At 38.7% G+C, this 16471-nt stretch overlaps 1 protein-coding gene across 9 annotated transcripts in view; it reads left to right on the top strand.

Moving 5' to 3' along the window:
* LOC126366213 (proton channel OtopLc-like) overlaps positions 1-16471 on the top strand; it is a 62460-nt gene that overhangs the window by 16389 nt on the left and 29600 nt on the right. For 3 of the 9 annotated variants that reach the window (XM_050009232.1, XM_050009240.1, XM_050009236.1), the window contains exon 1: positions 10481-10651. The exons of 1 other annotated variant lie outside the window; for it this stretch is intronic. The gene's annotated coding sequence lies outside the window, so the exon portion shown is untranslated. Of the gene's footprint in view, positions 1-8128; positions 8151-10478; positions 10652-10735; positions 11003-16471 lie in introns of those variants that run through there. 5 more of the 9 variants (XM_050009235.1, XM_050009238.1, XM_050009237.1 and 2 more) reach the window with 5 other exon arrangements.

The raw sequence follows: 16471 nt of genomic DNA on the forward strand, positions 1-16471 counted from the left end.
CCGATTGGCCTCTTTCCCTGCACTTAAGCGCTCTATATTCGCTAGGGAAATGAGGAAATACTCCCTCGACATAGTAATCTTGGCTTGTACCTACTGGAGCTAATATGCTTATATGGGTATCACACATACTTAGATAAATGGAGTGATTCTGTAAGGTACTGTCATCGGGCATATTGTAATAATATATAATCAAGATTTTATTTAAAGTAATAATGTACAACAGCCTCTGGCCACGCGGTCTAACAGTTATAGCGTCAGGCTCACGATCTGGAGGTCCGAGTTCGATTTCCGATGGGGACATTGTCCAAATCACTTTGTGAGACTGTCCTTAGTTTTGTAAGGTAATTTCAGGCTGATACACCTGATTTTTTGACAAAGTAAGATGATTCCGTGCTTCGGAGGGCACGTTAAGTCGTTGGTCAAAACGACTCCACCAACCCGCATTGGAGCAGCGTGGTGGAGCATATTTGGAGGGGGTATGCCCCCTCCGATTCATTGAGGCCAGCAGTCGGACGTACATAGGCTGTTTATATACATGTACAGTCATGAGCAATATAATGTACCCACTTTAGGACTCTGTCGCACCAACATATTTGACATTTAGTGAGACTTACAGTTCAATTTGTCAAAAAAGTAAATGTGACATGGTACCAAAGTGTTTACATATTAATTCCCGTGACAGTATATATGTAACAATGTACTTCATTTCATTGTAACTTTTAAATACTATTAGTAAGATTCTATGACTAATTTTCTTAATTATAGGGACATGTCCACAACAGTGTCGAATGTAGGGACAGTCTACTCTGTCTCTTATCATTGTCAAGGTGGTATTGTAGTTATGCGAGATCATATCGAACGCAATGTCAAAAAGTTATCAGATCTCATGTGGAGCCAAGCTTCATTCTAGACGCTCGAACTGTACATACCGTATGTTTATATACAGGGTGCTAGTGACATCGTAACGAATAATGAAGGGGATGATTCAGACCATGATTCTTAGTTAATATCAAGTGGAATTTTTCGTCGCAAAATTCATGATTTTTTTTAATTATTTTAAATTCTATACTTTTACGATGGAAAATTCCAGTTGAATATCAACTCGGAATCATGGTCTGAATGATCCCTCAAAGTTTTCGTTACGATGTCACTAACACCCTGTATACCTACTCTGGACGTTAGACAAAGTATAATGTGTAACAGAATGGAACAGTTAATAAATTTGTTACCTTAAGCTCGTGGTGAAGATGGCGAAATAGTTTTTTCACCTTACGCTCATGTGACGGTAGCGAAACGGCCTTTTTCCAATTGACAGTCGTACAATAAAATATGCAATATGTCGGATATGGTAGTTTATCGTTTAACGATAATAAAATTATCCAATAGTGTTTTTTTATTAAGTAGGAACATTTTTATATATTTTATTTTTACAAAATAAGAGTCCGTTTTTATCAGTGTATTTTAAGACCCGAAACACGGGCGGCCATGATTGATCTTCGTGTGACGTCACATTTCACAAAATAAACAAAAACTGTCAGGTTTCAAGTGGCAGTTTCTTTGTTTGTTGAAATGTGACGTCACTGGGCGAAATGTCACGTGACCAATCGTTTACGCGCGAAATTTAAAATAATTGAAGAAAAATATGATTTTTTTATTATATAAAGCTTTTTCGAGAAAATAAGAGGTATAGAATAAGCGTTTGTATTTTTTAAAATACTTATCCGAAAATTGACAGTAGCCAATTGAAACACGCCTTGAAGGAACTGAATTTGTATGATGACAACATTGACGACATAACTAAATTCCCAAAGAAAAGAAACAGATGAACTTGTCCTGTTTTTTATTCACTCTCAGTCCAGAAAACAAGCAAAAAAGGAAGAAGTGTAAAAAGAAGGAAGGAACAAATTAATTACATAATAAATCAAACTTCAAAGCTTTGTGTCGTGAGATTTGACTTCATAATGACGTCAGCGGCGTTATCTGTGCGCCGGCGCATTGTGATTACATTAGTCGGCCAATGAACTTCCGGAGCCGTGGTAGCCTTGTTGGAAGAACGCCGACCCTCTGAAGTCGCAGGTTCGAACCAATGATATCGAATTTTGGTTCTTAAATGATTATCGTGTGTTTGGAGGTAAAGGGAAATATAGTGAAGAAAAAATATTATCTTGAAAATCACCCTTTAAGGGGACAAAAAGGGGGCGGAAAAAATACGTGTCGTGTAGTTTAAGCAACTTAGTTTTGTTAACCAGAATCGACATTATTTTAACACGTAAATACCTATTTACATTTTCGCACTAAAAATATTATAAATCATTTCACACAATAGCACATGTCATGTATGTGGGAAAACAAAGGTCTAACTTATGGCTATGACTGTGACCTAAACCATAGAATAAAGAATAATACTACGTATAGAACGGCAACTCTCCGGTCCCCACCAGCGGCTGAGCTAGGTTTACCTCAAACCGACCCAACCCGATCGGTGTTACTTTAGTCTTCTATCGTATGGGCGTCAGGCGTCACACACACAGATGCGCGTGTACGATAACGTCAATGTGCAGTGTCTGTGTAAATCGAGGTGTGTTGTATGAAGTGTCCGGGGTGAGCCTAAACACAAGCCAGAGTGAGCGGATAAGTAAACATCATCATAATAGGCAGTTATCTGGAAGCCGTCAAGCCATAAACCGCATAAAATCCGTAAAAGTCGGTCTCAGCGACATTCCGCGAGCGAGTTCTTTGTTATGTATGAATTTGTGTGCGGGAGTTCGAATAGAAATCTTAACCGCGGCGCGGTTTCAATCAAACTCACGCGCCTCATTCTGAAATGCTCCCGGAACCACCCGATTCGAAATTGCATGACTAACGTATTTAAGACTACCTCTCCTTTTTTGTCTCTAAGGCCAAGAATAAATTTAGTTATACGTTCAAATCGATTCAAAGGTACATAATAGTTAAGTTGTAATTAAGTATTAAGTAGGTATTTATCTTTGTAATTCTTTGAATTTTAAGTTACTTAATTGCATTTATTTTATTTGAAAGAAAGAAAGAAATGTTTATTTCTGGAGAACCGATGTATTTCTGCATTATACTTTGCGTACCTACTATTTATTAGTACTTATTTTAAACTTTAACAAGTTTTGAACAAGTACAAATAGCAAATAAGTATCACGGGCACAAATGTTTCAAAAATGTTATTTTGTTTTTCTGTCAGGGGCTTGAATACAATCATAACTAGTGTATTCCACATTTTGAGTAAAATATTATCACTTCTCTCTTTAAAGTGTAACTCGACATAACTTTCTTTGTCTTTATTGTACAAGGAACAAACAATACCCAATAAATTAAAATAAGTCTTACTTATATCCATTTACTCAACTTTAGTTCTCAAGAATAGTAACTCCACTGCAGTCTTTTCTCACAATAGTGAGAACACAATTTAAAGCTTAAAACTCAGGTTCTCAAACTTTTTCAGTGCGCGGCCCACTTACGAGTTTAGTATTTTGTCTCAGCAGCGCCCTAGGCAGTCGAATTAGGGGACAATGATACTAACTAGGCAGGCAAACACTTACTCAATTTAAGTTCTCAAGAATACTCACTCTCACTACAGTCTTTTCTTATAATAGTGTGAGAATCTGAACATAATTTAAAGCTTAACACAGCTTAACATGTATAAAAAATCCTAGGTACTTTCTTTTTCTATCGTGTGGGTTGAGGTGGAGTACCAACCTCATCAACCTTGGTGTCAGGGTTACTATTGAGCCGCCAAAAGCCCCTGACATGGCTCATGTAACGACTACTTACTTACATCAGTAAGTAGTAACCGGGACCAACGGCTTAACGTGCCTTCCGAAGCACGGATCATCTTACTTTTTGGACAATCAGGTGAACAGCCTGTAATGTCCTAACCAAACTAGGGATCACAAAGTGATTTTTGTGATATGTCCCCACCGGGATTCGAACCCGGGACCTCCGGATCGTGAGCCCAACGCTCAACCACTGGACCACGGAGGCCGTTACTTTAATAATGCCTGACTGCGTCCCTGCATCGAATCACTAGACGTGAGGTGAAGTCTACACCACGCTACTGTTATGACAACTGTCAGTCACGTAAACATTAGTCTATAGAAGGGGTGGCGAACCTTTTTATATAATAAAAATAAAATAAAAAATAAAAAAACGAATAATGATACTAAAATTAATATAAATAATGATAATTTTAAGTGCCCAGGGATACGGGTGAATACTGCAACGGTTGCAGAGGCGGAGATGGGAGCCATCATTACGGTAATTCAAATTCAAATTCAAAAATATCTTTATTCAGTAGGTAACATAGTTACACTTTAAAACGTCAATTTTTACATAACGAACGTCTCATCCGCCTAAAACTACTGCAGTTTCTCACTTCACACAATGCAGGAGGGAAGGGGCAAGTCACAGGGACTGTGACCTGGAACCTGACAGAAGGCAGCAGTAATTGTTAGTACTATTCAGAGGCGGAGGACAGGAGTCCAAGTACGGAATCACAAAAATCACCCAGTTATCCGTAGTTTGGTTTTGACATTGGAGGATATGGACATAGTCATGAGTCAAACTATTTTTTCAAATTATTATTTTGTCGCATGCCAATGGTTCGATCGACATCCCTGGCCTATGATACATGCGCGCACGCGTCGGCTTGTTTGTTTGACGTCGCTGCTACTGGCCAAAGTAAGTTCTTAGAATAGGACACGAGGGGTATCGCGGAAGGCAATCGCTGGCAGAACGGTCTTTATGATGTGATAAGTACGCGTTATGGCTGCTATTGTTAAAACTGCTTGGAAAAACATTCTTGCAAACGTACGAGTAACCTCACGTCTGTAATCCAGCCGGATTCACCTGTCTGATAGCTTTTCTGGCGGATAAATGTTTGATAGTAGAACTCAAGTAGAAGATTTTGGAGAAAAATCCGCTTAACTGAAGTGGGAATGGGCGGGACATGTCTGTATCAGGAAAAGTGGGCCAAAATTACATGTGATTGGTCCCCACAGGGTCATCGACGTCGAGGTAGACCACGACGAACGGTGGAGGAACCAGCTAGACGCCTTCCGGCACACCTGGCAGAACGATGCCCAAGACAGGGAGGGTTGGAAAGAGAAAGGGGAGGTCTTTGCCCAGCAGTGGTACATTAATTAGGCTACAGAAAAAAAAGTTGTACTAAGTATCATCTGTAATATACATTGTTTTTAGTTTACGTGGTTATTAACATAAATAAAACCACCGAATAATTAATACCGAGTTCTTACAGCGTTAATCAGGGATATGAGACTCCCGATATTTCAACACTGTTGCAAGTGCCATGATCACGGGACGACTGATGAACCCGGTATTATGTGTTTTAATTATGATAATAACCGCGTAAACCTGAAACAATGTAAAACAGTCCCAGTAAAGTTCGAGATTATTTGATCCATTTTATGAATAACTGTAAAAAAGACAGTCTCAAAATTCCTTAAAATTAAAATTAAACATTAGACTGGACACATAACTAAAAGTTAATTCATAAAAGAACTAGCTGTAATATTAGCCAAGAGATCACAGATAAAAGTGAAAGAAGGAAAGAACATTCTCTATGACATAAACGGATAAAATAAACGTAAAAGTGATTATTCTCTTTGGTACAAAATAAACAAATCACCAGTCGGAAATAGACTACATCCCGACTGTGACGTATGCCCACACATTTATAGCTAACAGTGTGAAATACCGGGAATGACGGGACAATACGAACCCTATACCCACTACTACGTTCGCCCCCATCTGTTTCCTATGCGGCCATCAAGCCATTCAGCGTCTTATGACCGTGAGAATTATATGGATCGATTCCTACTCGCTCAGAATACAATAGGTTCGAACACATTCATAGAACGTCATGTCTGTAATTGGGATACAGGATGTGGGCTTCGGAGTAATGGTCGACTATTTATTGTCTTTTTTGGTTCCATATTTGAAAATATGACGTCATGAAACGTCTAGCTCCTTTATTTATTGATTTGTTAGCATTATTGAAACGTTTTGGCTACTATAAAGTAAAATAGGCAGTTTGAGTGCCTTTTGCTTTGCTTCTGTATATAATCTATGACACATAATGTAGATACTGGACAAAACGTAAAGTCCACGCACTTGTGGAATGATTTGCCTGCTGATATCAGGCATTCGAAGTCATTAGCTATATTCAAAACTAAACTTCACCATTTTTTCTTGGCTAAATCATCGTCTTGTAACTAATATTTTATTTTTACTTATATGTATCATTGTATGTATATATCTATAGTATGTGTATAATATATATATATAGTATATAAGATTGTGTATATATATATATAAAATGTGTCTATTGTTTTATTTTACGTATCTGCGCGCTACACTGCAGCTGTACAAATGTACCATATCCTTTGCCGAAGGTTGTCTGGAAGAGATCGCTCTTAGCGATAAGGCCGCCTTTGCCCACCTTAGAATAAGTTTATCCTGTAAATGTTTTGTGAATTTGTGTGCAATAAAGTGTTTTTATTATTATTATTATTATTAGAACGTTATTTTATTCAAAAAAAGAAAACCCTCTGTGTTACGTTAATAGGGACTAATGACTTACAAAAACGGCGAAATCCACTGGTCGTACTAAACCTTCCGACAGGATAAGAATTAAACACATCACATCACGTCCGAACCCCTCTAATGCCCTCTATTGTCCCTCCCGATTGTACTCCTCGATACGGCAACGATTTGCCGAGGGTAAAAGCACTCCTGTTGCCAGGGTTTTAAGCACTCTTGAAATTGACTACTTTTCGAACTCATCGCTAAAGATTCTTTTAAGTGCTGTGCTGGTGATAAAAGTGCTTGCTCATCACATTTTTTTTTTCAGAATAACATTTATTGTTATCTGCTGCTACTCAGCGTATTTCGCAAGGGATACACGGCCTCCGTGGTCCGTGGTTAAGCGTTGGGCTCACGATCCGGAGGTCGCGAGAGTTCAAATCCCGGTGGGGACATAATCACGAAAATCATTTTGTGATCCCTAGTTTGGTTAGGACATTACAGTCACCTGATTGTCCGAAAGTAAGATTATCCGTGCTTCGGAAGACACGTTAAGCCGTTGGTCCCGGTTACTACTTATTGATGCAAGTTAGTAGTCGTTAAATGAGCCATGTCAGGGGTCTTTGGCGGTTCAATAGTAACCCTGTCACCAGGGTTGATGGGGTTAGTAATCCACCTTACAACCCACACGTTAGAAGAAGAAGGGATACTTAAAATTATTTTGTAATTAATACTCCAAAAAGGCGTTAGTGTCCAATTCCGATTTTATTTTTTTATTCATCTTTTTAAAAGGCATCTATAATGACAGGTTTAGGTAAGACACAAAGAAGGTATAAGGTCGATTTTTCATTATAGTTTGATTTCAGTAGTGTAAAATGAATGGTCTATTTTGCTACTTATTCGAAGAATATATTTTTTTATGTAACCGGAAGTTTTCTATTCGTATGGAAATAATGTCCCAGTGACAGAAAGCGGTCAGCCCACGATAGTCGACTCATAGTTACTTAATTCATAATTAAATTTCGAAAATAAGTCACAAGAAAAATTTGATTGATTTTTTAAACTTTAGACTGGCTATTATTTCTAGATTAGCATTTTATAACTTATCTTTGATCCAGCGAAATACCTTATTAGTATATCCGTACATAAGTAATAGTAGAGCAAAATAAATGTAAAGTTTATAGGCGCTATGTCACTCCAAATCCAACGTTTGAACTCGGCACTCAACAGGCGAGCACGAACGGAAAAAGCCGAAGATAGCCGAAAGTTTATGTTGTTTTTTGCCGTCTCGCTCTTTCTCTCACAAACAAAAACACCATAGTCGGCTCAAAAGCTCAAACGGAGCTTTCGAATACGTACTGTCGGAACGCAAGCATGTTTTGAATTGTTTCATGTTTTTGTTGTTAAATGTTTCATGTTTATGTTATTAAACGTTATCGTACAATGTTGTGTAGGAAATAGTGTCCGTGAAAATATAATTTATAGAAACCAAGCGGGTGTTCTGTGGTTTGTTATTGTGGTAACTTTGTTGTAAATAGGCGGGCGTTGAGTGAGTGCAACAATTTTGTGAACGGCAAAATGTAAGTATTATTTTTGGAATAAGTTATACATAATAAAGTGTAAGTAGCTACCTTAATACTATGTTAATATTAGGGATAGGACAAGCTATTCAAAACTATTTCAGGTTATTTATTATTTGATTTAATAAACAAAATATCAGAATTAAATTCAATTTGAATTATTATTGCTAAAATATGGGATGAATGAAATTATTATGGCTAAATTACTCAGGTTATTTTATTTATTTTATTAAAAAATACCAGAATGAAATTAAATTTGAATAATTATTGTTGAAATATGGGATGAATGAAATTGTTATGGCTAAATTACTTAGGTTACTTTTTTTTAAATAATCAGAAACTAATTCAATTTCAGAAATTATTGTTAGATATAATATCGGATTCATAAAAAAATATCTGGGCACATTATAACAGTACAGGATGGATACATATCCATACCAAGCATCCCATATGTGCCCAGATGTCACCCGTAAGTCCGGGTGAGAGCCCTCGACGATCCCCATTTGTCCGGCCAAGTGGTTGCAATCTGACGGAAAACTATAATAAGTCCTGTCAAAATAGGGTAAAGGTATAGGAATTTAAAATACAGACGTAAAACAAACCTTTATGTGTGTATTGGTAATTTAGCACATTCGAAGAATGTATACTTCTTGTAAGGACACTCACTTACTAGGACACCTAGTGTTAACCAAGGTGTGTTAAACAGATAGTGACCACTGTACCATACCCTGGTTGCGTAACCAATGAAACCCGAATGCCCGGTGGTAGTGCAACCATGGTATCCTAGTGAGATAGGGCACTAATTGTTGTAATTTGGTTGCGAGCCAACATGCAGGGTAGTTTGGCCGATCGAGATAACTTAATTACCTATCCAGTTAGCTGCAATTTCCAACGAATACCACGTACAAATTCAGAGATATTATTGAATATCAATATTTAAAGAAATATAATAGGCGATGGATTTCTTCTTTGATGTGCGTTGTAAAACCAATGACAGACCTCATCAACTCTGGTGTCAGGGCTATTAACACGTTCACTGTGTATGAACCACATATGAGGCATTAAATTTGAAACTCATACGTGCATGTCCCATATGTGGGGCACATTGTTTTCTTGCCATAGTGTGTCTTTGTACATATTCCAATGTGTTTATCAAAAAATATCATTACACGTGAGCGGTTGATATATTTTTTTCAGTTACAATGAACGTGTTAATGAGCCGCCAAAGACCCTTGACAGGCCCTATGTTCGCTAAAGTAACGACTACATACTTACTTAAGTAAATAGTAGCTGAGCCGACCTACTAACGTCCCCTCCGACAATTTGGTGCCCAAGCTGCAATGTCCTAAAGTCCTAACCAAACTCATTATCCCTCTTACGTTATACTGTTTTACAAGATCTACGTTTTATTTGTTAGGTATTATGTGGTTTTTATGTTTTCCTTTACCACTGAGCACGTGATAAACATTTAAGATCTAAATATGAATTCGGAAATCATTGCTGGATTTGAACCTACTACGATCTCACAATGATAGTCATATGTCCCCATCGGGATTCAAACAAGGGACCTTCGAATCATGAGTCCAACGCTAACCACTGCACTATAGAGGCAAATGGACTAATTCTCTGTCAGCATACATTCATCATGGGGAGTGGGAAATCAGATCGCTCCAAGCTCGTATTGGTGTGGTGCGGGGCTTCCGCTGTCCACTGTATTATGGTTTATTCTATGGGATAAGTATGTAGATAGGTAGTAGCTATGCCGAGTATGTTTCAGGGTGTGTAAGTAAACGCATTAGCGTGCAACGAGGGCACGTAGCGCCCATTACCGGGAACTCGATTGTTTGACGATCGCAAGTGACCGACACAATATGTTTACCAACGCCCGCCGCCTCTGCACCCTTTTACGCGTTCTACAAATAGCGACCGCAAATTACTGACCTGATTATGCCAATCTGTCTGTCTTGAGTTATAAACTGTAAATAGTAAACATAATTTTCGGTGCCATGGCAACGCCAAAAAAGAAGGCAAGATATCGGCGAAAGCAGACAAGTTGTAGGGCAATATTCAGCGCAACTATCGCCTCGTCACCGGCGGACGCTCGTAGTAAAAACTGTGATTGTGAAACGAGCGGCTCAACTGCTTTTTTTATGAAGCAAAGTTGTGTTCACTCATCGCGGCAGTCGAGCGAGCGCAGTCCAGTGTGGCGCTGAAAGGCGCGCGCTCATCTCGGTTGAATAGCGGCCCAGCCCTCGCTCGCTATTTGCAGAACAATGCAGGCTTGATGTGCGCACGCCGCCGGGAAAGCGCGGGAGGGAAAACGCGCGAACCGCTCGGCAGTCTCAGGCCGCGAGCGCGAGCGGCCGCGCGCCGAAGCACCCCGCGACGCCTGCGCCCTGGCGCACGCGGACGCCGCGCGCCGCGCTCGACGCGGCGTTACGTTTTCCGAATCGACCGCGGACGGCACCACTGCCACCGTGACTGAAATTCAGTGTCAAAAGGTTGGTGACCCCCATAGAAGCACAACCAAAAATCCACTCAAAAGCCTAGCCGGTAGAGCACCTTCCGTTCCACACGGTCCGGAGATATCAGCCCATTCGTACTACGGTTGTCATTTCCTCGTGCGTCGCAAACGTCAAACGTACCAGATTAGGTTTCAGATTTGCCCAATAGAACGCCGTCTATCTGTTTGGTAAATTGTATTTTCGGCAGGGCGAGATAAATATTAACAAACATCCAGACTTGTGTGAAATATGTGAAGTCGACGACTGTCTGTCGATTGTGTAAACGTTGAATGATCAAACGGTGACCCGGGCGGGAAATAGTAGTGAAAATATTGTACGAATTAACAGGTAGGTAGAGATCGAACGAATAATTAATTGAATATATGCTTAGAGATGTTATTGTTTTCAAATAGATACTAAGTATTGTGATATTTCTTTTTACATAACTATAGATAATGCGGAATTATTTGTTTAAAGTGAGTTGCAGTTCATCGTGTGTCTATTTTGTTTTTACCGTAGTAGATAAGGAAGTATTTGAATCAGTCTCGTCAAAATTAAAAGGCAAATAATTTAAGAGAATCTGTTATACATAAAAGAAATCATTTAGACACATCTATGTTACTGAAAAGTGACATGCTTACTAAATATACGCGGAATTGTAGAAAATAGGGCATAGGCAATCATTTATAAATAGTGGGATATAAAAGCTGGAACGTTAAAAAGAAATTGCGACATAAACGTGTTAAATCGAAATGAGTTTACAGTACGTAATGTGTATAAATTGCCAGGCAAATCAACGCCAAGGGGTTTGTCATACCATAGGAATAAAAATTCAATTCAACAGCAGAGATTTGTAAACCGATGAGATCATCATCATCTCCCTAGCATTATCCCGTTTTTCGCTTACCTAACCTAAAGATTTGATAGGTCCGGTTTTTTTACAGAAGCCACTACCTGTCTGTGTCTGACCTTTCAACCCGCGAAGGGAAAACCAGCCCAACACAGGTTAGGTCACATCTCCGAAAAATGCATTTCTCGGGAATGTGCGTTTCTTCACGATGTTTTCCTTCACTGCTGAGCACGTTATAATCATTTATTAAATTCAAAAATCATTGATTTAGGCCTGTGCTGGATTCGAACCTGCAACCTCAAAGTGACAAACAGGCGTTGTACCAACTGGGCTACCACGGCTATTTCAAATCGATGAGATCACCATAGGCAAAAGTAGAAATGACATCGATGACAACAAGGATTTCAAAAGACTATGTACGTAGGTACTTTATTCCGTCATCGGAATAGACTTACTGATGTCTTAGTAGTTGGAGAGATCCGCGTACGGTCACGAGCATTAATATGTATACACTTTTGTACCATGTCACATTAACTTTATTGACAAATTGAACTGTAAGTCGCACTAAATGTCAAATATGTTAGTACGACAGAGTCCTAAAGTGGGTACATTATATTGCTCATGTCTGTACTTGAAAACGTGAGGAAGAATAACACAAAAGTCATTAAAAAGATACACACAAAAGATTGATGTGAATTTGATTGGACGTGGAAACGTCTAATGGTAATTTGTTAAATAATAGGTGCATTTCCTGCGTTTATTTCTTTTAGCTCATGGTCTTTTTATATTTACTTACTTACCTAAAGTACTCCTCGTAAGTACCTTCTTACGTACATTCTAAGGCGGATACAGACTTAGCGAGGTATTTGCGCCGCACCATTTAACTGTCATAGCAAGGTATGCGTACGGTCTGTCTTCACCTTTAATTTTGTTTACAATACCAATTGAGCAATTATTTTAATAGTCATTTGAATCAATTTCATTTAACCGCCGGCTCTACTTGACTACGGGTGATGGACATTATAGATTGCGTTCAACTTAGTATCATTTCGGATTCCTAAAGCCAGGCGCGCACTACGAGTTTTTCGCCGCGCGGTAGAAAAGAGCAGAGCGGCATAATGTCGCACTGTAATACTGCGCCGCTTCGGTGGCTCTGCCGTCAAGGGCACGCGTTACAATTTAAAACTGTTTGGTACAGAATTCCCCCTCCGGTTGATTGAGGGGAGGCCTGTGCCCAGCAGTGGGACGTATATAGGCTGTTTATGTTATGTATGTTTATGGTACAGAATTACAGTGCGACATTATGCCGCTGCTTTTTTCTGCCGCGCGGCGAAAAACTGGTAGTGCGCGCCTGGCTTTAAACTGACTAAAATTGCATAACTACGTGGCCGGAACAATAGGAAGCGCTGAGAGTTCTCACCCGTTCAAAACTTAAGACAACACGTCTGAGACATGATTTAGATCAGATACTATTTATGCGAATGATGAGTTGGAGACCTGTCTCCCGCTTATAATGGACACTAATAGGTACCAAATGTGACAGTTGGCTGTTCTTGTTGTGTCTGTGGTTTTGCCCCAATGTTTTTTTGAAGTGACTTATTGTAGATTTTCCGCAGATGGCATTAACTACTTTGCCGGACATATGGGGAGCGCTGAAGGCTCTCACCCGGTCAGCAGTTAATAGGCGAAAAACTTATGTAAAAAGAGCTTTATTAACATTTTGAAAGAAAAAAAGCAGCCAATGCCCTTACTGTAAAAGAGGTTTGACAACGGGAACATTTCCACTTTTAGGTATCCATAAGAATACTGAATGCAAACGAAAATGAATTGAGATATAGTCGTAAGCTTAATTTCTTATGTGTTATGTTATTACACGGGACTTAATCATAGCTGAGGAGCTCGGTGGCGCAGCGGTAATCGCGCTCGGTCTGCGATTGTTGAAGTTAAGCAACTTTCGCAAAGGCCGGTCATAGGATGGGTGACCACAAAAAAAAATAGTTTTCATCTCGAGAACCTCCGTGCTTCGGAAGGCACGTAAAGCCGTTGGTCCCGGCTGCATTAGCAGTCGTTAATAACCACCAATCCGCAGTGGGCCCGCGTGGCGGTTTAAGGCCCGATCTCCCTATCCATCCATAGGGAAGGCCCGTGCCCCAGCAGTGGGGACGTTAATGGGCTGGTGATGATGAATCATAGCTGGCGAGGAGTGGGTGTGTATAATTTACACCTCTGCCTACCACTTTGGGGATACAGGCGTGATGCTCTGTCATGTTATGTTACTTAGTAGCAAGTTTGTAATTTTAATAGCCAGCGTAATAGACTTGATGTCAACTACAATTAAAATAATTACATCCTGCAACGGTGATAGTAATTAAATAGCAAGTGTAATTCATAATATATGTGAAACCATGTTGATTATACCACTGAGGGACTTTCCAATCGACGTTCCCCAAACACACGATAGATGGCGTTGTTCACTTTTAACATGATAATTACCTATTTTCTCATTGCTGGGGTACATAATATTCAAAAATGTAATGTAATGGCAGAAGCATAATAATATATATGAAACTAATTGTTGCTTGATATTTGGATCTCATTATGTATAGAATGATGTTGCTACCTATATTGCTTCTCTTTATTTTCATCAGAATAATAATGGGTGGAAGTTGTAATTGTACCTCGGTGTAATAAAAAGGGTCATCATAAATATTCTAAAAGATAAAAGATTCATATTATGTAAAACTTAACAACGCCATCTATCGTGTTTTTGGGGAACGCCGATTGGAAAGTCCCTTCTCGCTAGGAGCTTTTAATAATTAATCCTATTATTTACTGCATACTGCATAAACTTTAAATTTACGCCTTCCTCCATTCTAGTATATTTTAGTTTACATCACATAACATGCTCACGACTATATACCAATTGGGGTAGAGATATATCCATTAGTGTTTAAAGCTCAAAATATGGTTATTTTACTAGCAATGGTATACCAGCAGAAAATTAGGTGCGGGCCGTAAACCGTTTACGCTGTGTTAATGAGAGCTAGTCTTAGTTGGCAAATATACGCGACCAACTTTCTGAAGAAATTTCTTCAGAAAGTTAAAATTAATAATTATTAATTTGACGATTTTTGACTATACAGGGTGTTAGTGACATCGTAACGAATACTGAGGGGGATGATTCAGACCATGGTTCTGAGTTGATAGCAAGTGGAATTTTCCGTCGCAAAATTCATGATTTTTTTTTAGTTTTTTTAAATTATTTTTCAATTCTATACTTTTGCGATGAAAAGTTCCACTTGATATTAACTCAGAATAATCAGCTGTTTCATCCCCCTCAGTATTCGTTACGATGTCACTTACACCCCGCACAAGTACATATTGTACCCATACAAGTAGGTATGGGTGTTAGTGACACCGTAACGAATACTGAGGGGGATGATTCAGACCATGATTCTGAGTTGATATCAAGTGGAATTTTCAGTCGGAAAATTTATGAAAATTTTTGTTTTTCTTTTTATTATTTTCTGTTCCATACTTTTGCGACGACTTTTGAAAATTCCACTTCATATCATCTCAGAATCATGGTCTCAATCATCCCTCAAAGTTTTCGTTACGACGTCACTAACACTCTGTATAAAATAAATATAATTTTCAAAGAATAATAAAAATTTAGGTGCCTTTCCGCCAAACTTTTGACCGGCCTAATAGGGAATACCATCTGAGCCAAATATAGTAAGCTATTATTTTCGTATAGTGCTATTATTTTCATAAAGTCTTCTTTTTAACCCCTTACCAGAAACACGAGATGTGTGTAGATTAGCGTTTCGACAACACTAAATGCGATAGTGTAGGCGAAAATTGATCAAATCAGCAGTTGCATTGTAGAGGTTTCTTTCGCATTTCTACTATTATGACCAAAACTCAAACCCACGGTCTGCGGATGTCAACAGACTGTTTTATGTAGATGATGCAATTTTGATGTGCCATTCATAACAATATGACACACATATTCCGGCCAAATAAATAATGCAATCTGAAGAAAGCTTCCAAAATAAGCCACGCCAAAAATAAAAAAAAAACATAATGTCTTCTTAAAAAAATACATTAAAAACGTACATTTGTAAAGTCACAATAAAAAAAAATGTTAAACGCATGAACTAGAGCACAAACTGCGGAGATCTATGAATAATGCGAAATTAAAATACACTTGAGTTCATGTTTATCTAAAATCCTTCTCGTTATCGAAATAGCTAAGCAACTTTTTTTATGAGTCTCCCAAGCCAAGTTATACAATAAATACTTAAAAATGTTAGAGAAACTCAGCGTAATAAGTTGGAAAACATTTCGTAAACATGGTTTTATAAAATGACTTCCAAAAAAAACAAGTTGTTTTTTCACGTTGCCCACGAATACAGACTAGCAACAGGCAGGCGGAAAGATACTTACACCAATACGTTAAAATATTAGGGTTAATTTTCCAATAAACTCAATAGAAGAGTCCAATAAACTGATATTTTTTTTATCAGTGATATAGCAAAATTCTAATTACTTAAAAACAAATTTGGAACACTGTATTTGTACTGTTGAGAAAAATATACAGACTACACAATTTTTGTCGATGCGGAATTTGTAATTACCGGCATAAAACTATACTACGTTCTTCCCTAGGTCACAAATTATCTCTATGCCAAGTGTCATGATAAGGCGGCGAGTTACTTTCGTATATTTTATAATATTAGTGTGGAAGTGGCGATACTGACTCCGCTGGCGTGGTCGACGATTTCCCTCATTCAGCACTTATCTCTATCGACCCACTAGGGTCAATTCATTCTTTCAAATATCTCTCTCAGACGACGCCTTGAGTCGAGGCTCGCGCCCAACTGGGCACCCACAGGCCTGTTGTCTTAAATTTTGTACTGAGTGAGAGCCCGCAGCGCTTTCCATTTCTCCGGACAAGTAGTTAA

This window comes from Pectinophora gossypiella, chromosome 4 (genome assembly GCF_024362695.1).
Source record: "Pectinophora gossypiella chromosome 4, ilPecGoss1.1, whole genome shotgun sequence".
In the NCBI taxonomy this organism is placed as follows: Eukaryota; Metazoa; Arthropoda; class Insecta; order Lepidoptera; family Gelechiidae; genus Pectinophora; species Pectinophora gossypiella.